Source organism: Equus caballus, chromosome 16 (genome assembly GCF_041296265.1).
Source record: "Equus caballus isolate H_3958 breed thoroughbred chromosome 16, TB-T2T, whole genome shotgun sequence".
NCBI lineage: Eukaryota > Metazoa > Chordata > Mammalia > Perissodactyla > Equidae > Equus > Equus caballus.
In genome coordinates, this window is record NC_091699.1 from 64,229,455 (window position 1) to 64,243,132 (window position 13,678).

The following is a 13,678-nucleotide window of genomic DNA, read 5'->3' on the forward strand; positions in this document are numbered from 1 at the left end:
TAACTTGGAGACTGAAGGGCAGTGCTCCTGGAAGTGGGATCCAGAGCAGGAAATAACTTGTAGGGAGCTGATCAAGAATTTCTGATGTTACTGTTTGTGGAAGTAATGTTGATATAAGAGACAATATGATAAAAGAAACAGGAAGGAGACATTTATTGAGCACCTACTGCATATGAACACTTTGCCCGTCATTGCTTTTCAGCTTCTCATTTGATTCTCATAGCAATCCTACTGGAGAGGCCTCATCTCCATTTTATACAAGAGGCCCAGAGATGTAAAGTGACTTGATCAAGGTAATACAGCCTGAGTGATTTGTCGGGTTCCAAAGCCCATATGTTTCTCTTCGACCACTCTGACTCAGGGGAAACCAACCACAGTGACACTGAGTAGAGATGGGTACTGGAAAACTGTCAAAGGGAGAAGAAAAACACAAAAATTACAGTTTGATATATAAAATGGTGCTATCAAGAGTCATTTATGTTCCATTTATGCCTAATTACCACATAGCACAATAATGATTATGATTAAATATCTGACAGATGAAGTTGGCTGTACATTTTATTTGATCAGAACAGAAAGCATAGCAAATTTAGGCTTCATCTTTATTTCTTGCCCACGCAGCACGGGCATTTGTTCATAACTTCAATAAATTACCAGTGATGTTGGTCAGCAGTTTCAGGCCAGAGCCTGTAAGACATAGAACAAGGGAGTCACATCTAGCCTTTGCATGAATGTCAACAGAGGAATAACCCATTAATTTGCTAATTATTTCTCCCTGCTGTGTGTAGGTATCATTAGGAAAAATAAATGCACTGAGACTTGAGTGACTCAAAGTTCCTGCTTTTGTTACTGAATTTGCTTAGATTGGTTTTTAAATTTTGTGGTTATGATGAGTGTCTCGGTCCACAGCGAATGAGCAAATTAACAGTGTTCTTGGGGAGAGAAGAGAGATTGCTTGAAATTGGAAAGGATTGGGGTGGGAGGGAGAAGCCGCTGTGATGAAACAGGAAGCAGTGGATGAGGACTCAGAAAACCTCTGTTCTGCCACTATTTGCTGTGTAACTCTAACCTACGTGTGTTTTTTCTCATCCCTAAAATGAGGATAATAATAATATTTACCTTCTCTGGGATTTCTTCGATTCCAAAAGCAAACCCTGAGATAAGATTTTGAACGCAGGTGGTTTTCTTTGGAGGTGATCTAAGGCAGCACAGGGAAGGGGTTGATGAGAAGTGTACAGCTATGGGGGGCTGCAGGTCAATACCACTAGGACTCCATTAGTTAGCTACTACTGTGTAACAAATTACTCCAAAACTTAATGGCTTAAAGCAACAATAAATATTTATTATACTTATGTTTCCTGTAGTTTAGGAATTTGAGAGTGGCTTATCTGGTGGGTCTGGCTCAGGATCTCTCATAAGGTTATGGTCAAGATGTCAGTTGGAGCTGCATTCGTCCAAAGGCTTGACTGGGCTGCAGGATCCATTTCCAAGGTGGCTCCATCACATGGCTGGGGAGTCAGTGCCTGTTATTGGTAGGAGACCTCAGTTCCTTACTGCGGGGACCTCTCCACAAGCTGCTTGCGTGTGCCCATGATATGGTGCTGGCTTTCCCCCGAAACAGTGAGCCAAAAGAGAAATAGCGTGTCTATGACCTAGGCTTGGAAGTCACATAGCATCACTCTCATCATATGCTGGTCATTAGAGGTGAGTTACTTCAGATAGCCCACTTCAGAGGGGAGGGGAATTAGGCTCTACCTTTTGGAGGGATGAGTTTCAAAGAATTTGCTGACATATTTTAGAACTAACACATACTCTGTGGGACACTTGTAGGACACACTTTAGAATTTTCCTTTTTCCTGAGAGTGGAAGAAGTTGTCATCTCCCAACTCCCATCGCTATTGGTTGAAGATTCCGGAGGTGCCCTGGAGGCAAGTATGAGTGAGAGTAGGGGAGGAAGGTAGTCCTTCTGTTCTGAATGGTGCTTACAAGACACTCCCTAAGGTTCCAGAGGGTGTTGAAGGGCACCACTGACAAGCTGTACTGCCCCAGACTGATTCCTGTCACAAGCAGAGCCATTAGTGCCCACTCAACTGCACGCCAGCTCAGGGATCCGAGCTCAGTTTAAGCCCAGCTCTTACCTCATTATTTCCATTGATCATGACTAGAAGAACCTGCCTTTTCTTGCCTTCATCTTCTTCTGCTGAAAATAAGGTGAGGCTCTTATTTTGTTTCCTAAGCCCTCCTTGCTTGGACTAGCAAACAATTTTCAAATACCATGTAAGTGGGAGGTATTTATAAACATGTGCACACACCCTTGCATCCACAAAGACAAATTGCTCCCCTGTCTGCGTTGCTATTTCTGGCACTAACCTTCATTTATAATGCCGTATTTATGTAATTACAGTGCTGCAGTGGCGCATCATGATTTCAAAATACAACCATAATCACCATCGGAAGAAAGGGGGGAGAAGACAGAAAACAAACACAAAGCAATTAAAAAGTCCTCGTGAATGAGTTTTCCCATGGCCTCCTACACTCAGGCCTTGGGCTGCTCTGTCTCTGGGTGTATATGTGTGTTTGTGTATGCGCATATGTGTGTGTGGGTGCATGTGTTTAAATTTTTGCTCCTGTTTAAATGTGGGCCTGGGACTAGAGTGTGGACACCAGGTGAAGTGGCTTATCATTTGGAGATTACCATCCTTCTACTAAATTAGATTTTTTCTCTTTGATTATCTGTGGTGTTAATGGTCAGGGAGTCTTGGCCACAGAGTGTATCTTTTTATGATGTATGTACCCCCCCTTCACACCTCCCCCTGCTAAGGACACTTTTTATGCATTAATTCCCCAGTAATATTTTTTAAGTTGTTCTTCTAGGCTTGAAAAATGGTTTTCCACTTCCAGATCCACCTGTCCCTCATCCCTGCTTTCCCAATCCCTCTTCCTCCCATTATCCTTTTGCAACATCCCTCCACCTCCGTCACTGACTGAGATGCCTGCAAATTCAAAGCATCCTATTTTCTCTGCTGGGTAACTTGCCAGCTAGAAGCTCAGGGGTCTGGGTTCCTTTGTGTTGGGGACATTGCCTCTCCTGGTTGCTGCATTCTTGTGAACCCACAGAAATAGTAAGCGAGTCCCTTTGCAGTGCCTGGAAAATGGAATTATTTTCTTTTTCATTTCTGGCTTGGGGTGTAGTGAAGGCACGATATGGTTTGCAAAATCTTAAAACCTTAAAGCCTTAAAGCAGTTTGTTCATCCAATTTTGGGACTGCCTTTTTCTTCCAGAAAGTTCCCCAGGGCTATCTCACATAAAATCCTACTCTGAATAACATATTTAGACACATTGATGAAAATACTCCTTTAGTGCTTTGCAATTTGCCAGATTGGGGAAGAAGACTTCAAGAGAAAGGAAAGGAATGTTTAAAATTACTATTATTAAGTGTTTTTTTTGGCTAGGGCTTCAAACAATATTCACTCATTATTTGGGATCAAAAGCTCCCAATGACTCTCGAGATCAAGCGCTTTTGTCATCTACCTTCTACACTCTCATCCTGTCTGTCTCTGGCTATCATGCTTCTTTGTGAGTTGGGGAACAAGCGGAAAATGTAAGGAAGGGCTGGTGGTGCGAGACTGTAAGTGGGAAGTCCAGTTCCTTATTTCTTCGTTAAAGTGCCACACATGTGGGTCTCTGAGCATCTCAGCAGATGTGTCTCCCACACCCAGTGCTTCTTTTGGGTTTTCTTTGAGAGAGAGTTGGGAATATCGTCTTTAGCCAGCTTACATGCTGCCAGCTTTAAAATCTCATTCTTGTGACTTTACAGCTTTCAAACTCCTTTTAAGGGTCGCCGGAGGGAGATCTTTTGTTTGAGAGAGAGGCTGAGCAAGGGAGCATGCTTGTGCGTGCCTTTTGGTCTGTGTATTCATGGCTGATTTCAAAGCTGGAATACAGGTTAATTCCAGGAAATTCATTCAGTTTCTTAATTGAAATGATAGCCTATTTTAAAATAATTAAAAAAAAAATGAATTCCTTTATGTAGATTCTTTTTACTGCTCTGGGGTAAGGAGACCTGCTTCCCTGAGGAATTCTTCTTCTCTAACTCAGGTTATTTCCTCTGGTACCTTCTTTGGCTTGTGACATTTTACTCTTGTTTGACTGCTGGCTAAGGATCTGCTGTCTACCATTTCTTCCAGCCCTGATAGCTTTTTCCCTTATCTATGGCAACTGCAGATGCTTTAATAAATTAACTACACAGGATTGCTGTGTTAGAGGTATGGGGTGGAATCCAGTGAAGAGTAGCAAATTAGTTTCATCTCCTGCTCCGTGTTAAGCAGCGGTGTTTGTTCTATTGTCTATGTTTTGAATCTAGCAGTTTGATCCTCAATCCTAAAAGTGGCTTCCGTGCACAGTTTTATGGTGTTAGGGATGCCAGTTGCAGCTATAAATTCCTCTGGTTGAGCCATATCCGCTTACCACATCCTGAAAATATGCTCAACTATTTTTTCCCCTGCATCCCTATATATTGTGGCCTGTAGTGATATTACTTCCATATACATTTCTCTTTCCCTTCCTTACAAACCCACCCATCGAATCGACAGTCTGAATGGACAGCTAAGATAACACTGCCATTTCTCCCACACCATGCTGACCTTGTTTCTTATTTAGCTAGTGATGTGTTAGAGTCAGCATGCTGTGAGGTTTGCAAGAGCCCATCTCTCTTTTTCTAGTGCTACAATTAGGTTCCATAAGAGAGAAGAATGCTATGAAGGGAAGCCTTAGGTTCTCAGATATTATTTCTCTCTGGACATTTTGTGGCAACAAAGGAAGGCCTTGGTGTCATCATGCCTACACGTGACAAGATGGTCAATGAATCTTTTGTAAATCTCATTCTGGATAGGGAAAAACAAGGGAATTGGAAAGATGCATTTTAATCAGCTCTAATGGCAAAACTCTGACCATTCTGCCTTGGTGGAGTTAGTCAAAGAAGGGAAGAGATGGGAAGAGGAAGACGAGAGAATGTAAGAAGGCAAGCAAAGGGAATGGCTTGTATTTGCTCATACCTGCGGCAGGAACAGGTGGGGTTAATATGAAGCAATCAACTTTCCTATGTCTGCTTCACTCTCCTTTTGCTTTCTCCTATTCTGGCTTGCTCATGATTCCTCATGGCGTCTAAAGCTATCTCATGGCCTTCCTTGACAGAGACTTTCAGCATTCTTTCACCCATTTCCTCTTTCAAATACCCAAGAAAGAGAATCTGACTGGCCTGACTTGTCTTTTCACCTATGGCCACCCCAGAGGCGATGGTTTGGCTGCTCTTGCCTTAGATTTGCACTCCTGGCTGTGGCTGGAATGGCAGGGCCACGTGATCTAGAATAGATCCTCCTGGGGCTCCAAGTTCTGCAAGGGCTGTGTTGGGCACATTCTGGGGAATGGTGGGTGGCAGCCGCTCTCACCTCAGGTTTCCCTACACAGCAGACACACACTATTCACATTTGTAGTTAATTGTGTTCCCCAGAAAATATATGGCAAAAGGACCCACGAACAAAGGAATCTGGCACTGGCAGTTGTAGGGTGCTAGTTGTTGATACTTTTGGCTCAAAAGGAAAGGCTTCTGTGTTAAAATCCATAGCAGGAAACAACACAACAACTACAAACAAAAAATCCTCAAGAATGATTTAACTCATGGAAACATATATAAATAGTCATTTATGCCCTTAGAGAATGAATGAAAGATCAAGGTTGGAATAATGAAACAAAGAGCCTTTTCTTTTTCTTTTTCTGCTTGAGAAAAATCACCCAAGGACTAGAGATTTCAATATTCTATTGTTTCTCAGCTATGAATGCAAATATGTATATTCCAGAAGTCAGCTGGAGGCTTGCTTGCTCCTCGAGCTCTAGACGAATTTGCCTTCAGCCCCCAAATTCCGTGGTCCTAGAGCTTTAAATCCCAGATTTCTACTACTTCCTAGGGTGTGGATACAAGTAGGATGGACACTTGTGTCCTTTTGGCTTTCTCTGCCACTTGGGTTCAACTTCCATCAATCTACCCCTGGCCTGTAACATGTCCACTCTAAGATGAAACTGCTCCTTGGGGAGAGTTTCCCGAGGGGCCATTGTGAAGGGTCTCATTGCACGGATGATGTCTCTGCCAACTTCTGGCCCTTTCTCCCTCTCTCCCAGCCCTGCTCCTTACCTCTCCCTCTCAGATTTCTTCAGATGGCAGGAGGTCTTCCATTTCCCTTTCTGATCTTTTTCAGAGCAACTCAACTCATCCTCCAGATTTCTTTTCCCTAGTTTGCACCACCAATCCTATAAAAAAACATGAAACAGAATTAAAGGACTTCCACTTAACAGTCTCTATGCTTAAAGGAGGCAGTTGGAGTTATAACTAGCATATGCATAACAAAAACGGCATATAGTACTTTATAGTTAAAAAACCCCACCAAAATGTGAGATTAGAACAATCACCCCCCTTTTTATCAATGAGAAATTTTGGGTGCTGAGGTTAAGGGACTTGAGATCACTAGTCAACCAGTGTGGCAGCTTAAATGCCGATGTGAAAGTTGTGATTTCAGTAGATTCACAGAATGCCATAGGCTTCACATACCTGCATTTCAGCAAGGCTATTTGTCAGTTTGTTAACACATCTTGGTGGGGCAGATGGATCTATGTTCCTGGACAATTGAGTAGATCTCTTTCTGGCTGAATGGCCATTGCCAGAGAGTGCTAATTAGTGAACCACTATCAAATGAAGAAAAGTTAGAATAAACCTTTGGCACTCTGTGGTCTCCAAGCGCTCACAGTCCCTCCTGACAGCACCGTGATTCCATTTGGGCGCATTGCTTGTCCTCCGCCGTGGGTAGTTTGGGTGGAAAGAAAATGCAGGTGGAAACCTTCAGTAACAAATGCTGAAGGGTCTTGTCAGCCAGATCCTTCCTTTTAGTGCCTGGAACAGCCAGGAGCCAGTCACAAGACCTGGGCTTAGCCAAGAGGACCTTTCTCCTAGCTCTTCAAATCTTGAATAGAGTGATATAGACAAACAGATAATGATTTGAGCTTATTCATTCCAGAGCCAGCCTCCTGGGCAAGACTGTCAGGTTCCTAACTTTGGCACTGCTTGGTTCTGTTGCTCCTAGGCATGGTTCTTTTCCTTTTAGTTCATTTCATTTGCCTAGTTTCCCAGAATGTGTTTCTGTTGACAGAAATCAGAGGACCTAAATGAGAACAGATGTCTGTAGTAGCATGTCAAAGTCTGTCCATGTCTCTTTGCCTTTTTGCCATTATTTTTAAATGACTGGGATAAAAATGTGGATGACATCAGGCTCCAGATGATTATAACAAATGAGAATGATGAGTTAAAATAGATGAAATATTACTAATAAGGATGATTGCAGCTTGGCATTTTAGATGCTGAAATCTAACTGTGCACCAAGTTAGTAAGTGGTAGGAGCGTGTGTTAGAGTAATAATAATAGCCCCCACTTAAGGCCTAGTTATAGAGCTGCTCCAAGGAAGCCATTCTTGTCCCACAGATGAGGAAACTGAGGCTTGCAGTGATTCAGCTAAACCCCCGATGGTGGTAGGGTTTGAACACAAGTTCTGGCTTTTTCCATAATCCTATAGATAGCAGACAAAGCTGTAATCCAGGGGATTTAACCACAGACAGGTGCTGGTGAGGGCAGCTCTGGTTCCACACTCAGGTGTGGTTTCAGCAGGTGTGGACCCTGGGGCGTTTTAACCCAGAAGGTGAGGCAAAGTGAACTGCAGGGGATAATTAAAATCAAGGTGGTGGTCATGCATTGCAAAACTCCACAAAGTAAAGATGTCAGTTCTCCCTGAGTTGATCTATAGGTTTAATGCAAATCTTATCAAGATCCCAGCATGGCTTTTAATAGACATAGACAAGCTTATTCAGAAATTTACATGGAAATGTACAAGACTTAGAACAGCTGAAATATTTTGAAAGAGGAATAAAGTGAGAGTAATCACTCTACCTGATGTTAAGGCTTACTCTATAGCTATAGTAATCAGGATGGTGTGGTGTTGGTGAAGGGACAGACACATAGATCAATGGAACAGAATAGAGAACCTACTTGTAGACCCACACAAATATGCCTAATTGAGTTTTGATGAAGTTGCAAAAGCAATCCAATAGAGAAAAGATAGCCTTTTCAACAAATAGTGCTGGGGCAACTGGACATCCATAGGCAAAAAAAGAGGAAAAATCGATAAACTGGACATTATTGAAATTAAAAACTTTGCTTTGTTAAAGTATGTTAAGAGGATAAAAAGATAAGCTACAGACTGGGAGAAAATATTTACAATCCTCGTATCTGACAAAGGACTTGTATCTAGAACATATAAAGAACTCTTAAAACTCAACAGTAAAAGTTAAACAAACAATTCAGTTAGAAAATGGGCAACAGATGTGAACCGACATTTCACTGACAAGAATATACAGATGGCAAATAAGCATATGAAAAAATATTAAGTATCATTAGCGATTAGGAAGATGCAAATTAAATCCACAATGAGATTTAATTGCATACCTATCAGAATGAGTAAAATAAAAACAACAGTAATGACACCAAATGCTGGCAAGGGTGTGGAGAAATTGGATCACTCATGCGTTGCTGTGGGAATGTAAAATGGTACATCTACTCTGGTAAATAGTTTGACAATTTCTTATAAAACTAAACAGGGATTGCACTCTTGGACAGTTACCCCTGAGAAATGAAAACATATTCACACAAAAACCTATATGTGAATGTTCATAGCAGGTCTATTCACCGTAGCCCTAAAGTGGAACAACCCAATGTGCTTTGACTGGTGAATGGTTAAACAAATTGTGGCACATTCATACCATGGAACACTACCAGCAATAAAAAGGAATGAACTAATTGATACACACAACAACTTGGATGGTTTGCAAGTGAATTATGCTGAGTGAAAAAAGCCAGGCTCAAAGGTTACATTATGATTCCATTTATATAGTATTCCTGAGACGAAAAAAAGTCATAGAGATGGAGATCACATTAAGAGGGAGAGAGCTGGCTGTGGCTATGAAAGGGTAGCACACAGGATCCTTGTGATGGAACTTCTGTATCTTTGTGCTTTTGGCTGCACAAATCTACATTTGCGAAAAATTGCACAGAACTAAATACACACACATATACCCACACACTCAGTGTGTGTAAAACTGGTGGAATCTGCATAAGGTTGGTAGATTGCATCAATGTCAATTTCTCGGTTGTGATATTGTCCTATAGTTATACACAATGTTACTTACCACTGAGGAAACTGGGTTAAGGGTATACTGGTTATCCCTATTATTTCTTACATGTGAATATACAGTTACCTCAAAATATAAAGTTAAAAAAATCAAATGAGTAACTTCTGCAATCCAGAGAGGACGCCAGTCCGTAGCTGGTGTAAAGCCAGCTGTCGCCCATTTCCCCGTGTAGGCCAAGGCCAGCTCCACCTGCCTCCAAGGCCCATGTTTTCTCCATGTGATGCTGTCTCCTGCTGACCTCCACTTCCTCCATCCCAAGGACTGGGCATCACAGTATCTGGCACATCAGGTTCATTAATGTTTCCTGAAGGAATGAGATTTTTTCTCATCTCCGTTTTCTGTGAAGTTCTCCAGTAGATGGCTTTACTCTGTTACAAGTCTTTTTCACTGCTGTTACCTTATTATCACTGTTATTTTAACACATTACATGACTAAACTGCAAAGCAGACCACAAAAGTGGAAAAAAGGGAGTGCAACTTGCAGATGAATTAACAGCTGACTTCCTAGCTTTTAACTAATTCTTCAAAGACCCCAGACTCAAAGTTGACAGTATAAACAGACAAAAATAACGTGGAAGAAAGCAATTACCATATAACAGGGGTTCATCATGTCCTAGAACAGAATACTGAGCATGTCTTTGGCGGAGAAGAAAAAAGTTTTGTTTTCATTTATTTACTTTCCAAAACAGAATGAAGATTTTTGAGGTCAGGGCAACATAACTGTAATTCTCTGAGTCACTATGGCAAAACAAAACTTGGCAATCGTTCGGTGTAAAAGTTCAAGGATTTCTTTTCCCATTTGTCACTCAGAATAGAAGTTAATCATAAAAATAGCTATTTGAGAATAGCACAACCACACAAACAAGGAGGCTTCAGTGTCCTTCCAAGATCGCAGAGCGGTTCCTAGGTAGTGGGCCAGATTCTCTTATGTGGCATCCAGAGGGACCAGTTTATTTTCCACAGCTTTTCCTCCTTAAAGCTTGCAAGAGCATTGAATTTGGAAGTGTTCAACATTTAACGGAGTTCACTCACCGGGTTAATCTGCTCTCTTATAGGCTATGTAGGTATCCAACCAAGACCAGAAAGGAAGAAATAATGAAGGAAAAAATGAAACCAAAGATTGGGTTCACACTGCGTGTTGCATATGAGGTTAGAATTGAGTGCCCCTTGTGTAAAACAGCAAGGATGCTGCCTCTAACTGCATCCTGAGGAAGTTCTGGAGATAAGAAAGATCTCTGGGAAGATTATGCCAAGCCATGAGTAACTTCCTAAATGGTCCACCCCACCTTATGCGGGTGTGTTATGTATTAAAGCACAGTCCTGGTGTAGGGAAAGCACTTGTACATTACTACCTGTTGTTGTTATTGTTGTTATAACCATCATTATTAATTTGATCATCAATGTGTGGGAGTGTGGAAAGCATCATTGGATAGCCTCCCCATTGCCTCCCTGCTTATTTTAGTGCCAGGATGTCATGGCTGGAATGAGATCTCACAATGGTGAGGTTTTATCATCATCCCCTGCCCTTCTCTCTTGATATGTGGAAGAACAAACATAGCTTTCGTGATCCCTAAACCAGGGGCAGATAAAACATTATTACTCCCCCTTGCAGAGTCCTGTGTATTCAGCAGTTTTTAGTTACAGCATTGGGACCCCCTGTGTCTGGCTGTATCAGTCAAGCACACTGGTGTATACTCATGCCCTTGGTATAGTCTGTCATAACGAAGTAGCTAATGGTGTATCCTGACCCTTTGGCATCTCTACAAATTATTTCCTTACACAGCTATTATGATGGCTGTTTGACTTACAACAACATGACTTGTTTTGCTTAATGGTGAATTCTATGTCAACATTTCTGACTGTCCAATCTGTAATGGGTAATGCTGACTTTGGCCCAGTAGCCAGAGAAATTGCTCTAAACAATTTATACCCAGTCAAAGCAGATGCTACAATTTCATTATTTTGGACCACTATCAGCTCTACCCAGAGCCCAATGCAGCCACTATCCCTTGCCAGATATGTCTCTATCTCACAGTGTCAAATTGGAGTGGTAGACACAGCTTTATTGATACTGCCTTCTGGAAATTTCCCACTTGCCAATGTGTTTGATTCTTGGAAATACGATTTAGTTTATCCCAACAAAATCCTATAACATCATATGTGAGCAAAGGGCTTAAGATTAGGTGTTAAATGGCTCATTTCTGGTTCACTTGGCCATTGCTAAATGGATAATTCTGAAAAATTAACTATAGAAATCCATATTTTTTTGACAAGCCCAGTTGGGTTGTCATACCTACCATACTCCCTGGTGTGTCTTATCCAAAATTGTTACTTCAATGACCACCCCTAGGCTATTCACTCTGGAAACTGTATTTCCAGCTCAGATTTCAAACTGAACCCAAACCAGAATATGCAGCTAAATATACTCTGTGTGAACTGATCAGTGAAAGAAGAAATGTAAATGTCTGATAAACATGAAGATGCTCAACATCTAGTAGTGGTCAGAGAAATACACATTGAAATGAGACGTTATTTAAAAAACTTTATTGGAGTGATGAAAATCTGTGGAAAGGCCAAGATCAAAGTCCCATGTTCCTTAGTTGTTCTTGGAGGTTTTAAGCCATGAATTAGACTCCAGTGATTTGATGGAAGGTCCTAGAAGAGACGGAAATAATATCCAGAGCCTTTCTGTGGGGTATGTCCACTGGGCAAGCATTATTCTGGTGGGGGGGAAGCAAGAGACATCTATGACACACTCCTTGACTTTAAGAACCTCATGACTGTAGCAACTAAACTACCAGACCAAACTATTAGCAAACATTGAAGGTGAAACTGTGTTATGTTCTAACTTCTAAAATGAAAATTTCATGTGACGGAGATGGTATTGGATGAAATAATCAAAGAAGTCTTCCTTAAGAATGAGATACTTGAATTGGATCTTGAGTGAAGGTAGTGTGAAATTTCAAGGAGCAGAAGTAAGGCATGGCAGGATGGGCTCCCACATTAGCACCGGTAGAGAGGCAGGATGAGTAGAGCTGTGGTGGGAAACAGCAAGAACAAAAGCTTAATAAACGTGGAGGCTCTTGGGAGGAAATGAAGAATGAGTTATCCAGCTGAGACTTGATTACGAAAGCTCTCAAAAGCCAGGAAGAGAAGTCTGGAATCGATGTAGCACGCCATGGGCAAACTTTTTATCTGAGTGAACATTTATTGAACATCTTCTGTGTGTTCTCAGGGTCCTGAGGAAACAGAGAGGAATAGCACACGGTCCCACCCTGAAGGAGTGTGCAGGCCAGAGCTGACGATGGATGTGAAAGGGGAATCTTTGATTAGTCAGGCAGGAGTATACAGAGATGAGGAATTAAGGAACCTCAAGAACAGAGGCTGGGACAGAAGCAAACCCAAGGCAAGGGGATGTGTAGCAGCTGTTTTTAGGAAATTGGGGTGTTTGTAACCCAATGTTTTCAGCTTTGGAGCTTCAGCTGAACCTTTGAGATAAGAGGAGGAGTTAAGGTTGCCAGATTTAGCAAATAATTTTTTCAATATAAATATGCCTCATACAATATTTGCTGTTTATCTGAAATTCAGTTTAACTGGAAATCCTGTATTTTGTCTGGCAATCCTAGGAAAAAAGTCCTATTTTACATCCTGTTACAATTTTAATGGCTCACGTCCTATAGCAAAGTAAGTACAAGTTGGGTGTGCCAGCTGAAGATTCAACAGGGAACATGCCAGCTTTGGTTTGAGTGTATGTGTGTGATTAAGTACTGGAAAAAGGCCCTCCCTTACCACAACAGTTAAATATCATACAAGAAAATACCTCATTTCAGCAAATATCCTTACAGAGAAGAACCCTATATAATGAAACTTCTACTGAGTTCTACTAAGTTCTAACAAGGGTTCTTAGCAATAGGATTGTTTTTTTGACCCAAACATGAGGAACTAAGCGTAATAAATGATAATCTCTGCCACATTTGCTTATTCAGCTCCTGTTCTTAAATGTCGTTTATCCTCGAGAATTGATGTACTTGATTGTGTACTGTTTTCATTTCCAGAGGAAAGAGGACAAGGGAAGTGAGTTCTTCACAGTTTTATTGTTTTGGCCTCAAAGATTCCAGCAGATTGCCATTTCCTATCTCCAACCTCCAGCAAAATCTACTTATCTCCCCAACCGCTTGCCAAAGCAAAACAAAGTAAAACAAAATCATCGAAGATTCCAGAGGATCGAGAAAGTCCTGGAGGATAAGGATTAAAGAGTAGTTGTGAGGGCCCTTTGACATCAATTTCTTTCTCCCAGAGAGTTCATGAAATTCTTTTTTCTGCTTCTTTTACTACAGAGAGATTTGACTTCAGCTCTGCTACGTTACTGACTCTTGACAACTGGGGGTTTGAT

General features: G+C 41.4%; 2 long non-coding RNA genes across 2 annotated transcripts in view; one reads left to right on the forward strand and one right to left on the reverse strand.

The window, feature by feature from the left end:
- Nucleotides 1-13,678, forward strand: part of LOC111768395 (uncharacterized) — a 173,117-nt gene that overhangs the window by 65,456 nt on the left and 93,983 nt on the right. The gene's annotated exons all lie outside the window — the stretch shown is intronic.
- On the reverse strand, nt 137-7,123 carry LOC111768394 (uncharacterized). The gene is made up of 4 exons (XR_002800739.2): nt 6,603-7,123; nt 6,189-6,304; nt 1,120-1,523; nt 137-687 (listed from the first exon to the last, which is right to left on the reverse strand). It is a non-coding gene; the product is annotated as an uncharacterized lncRNA (long non-coding RNA).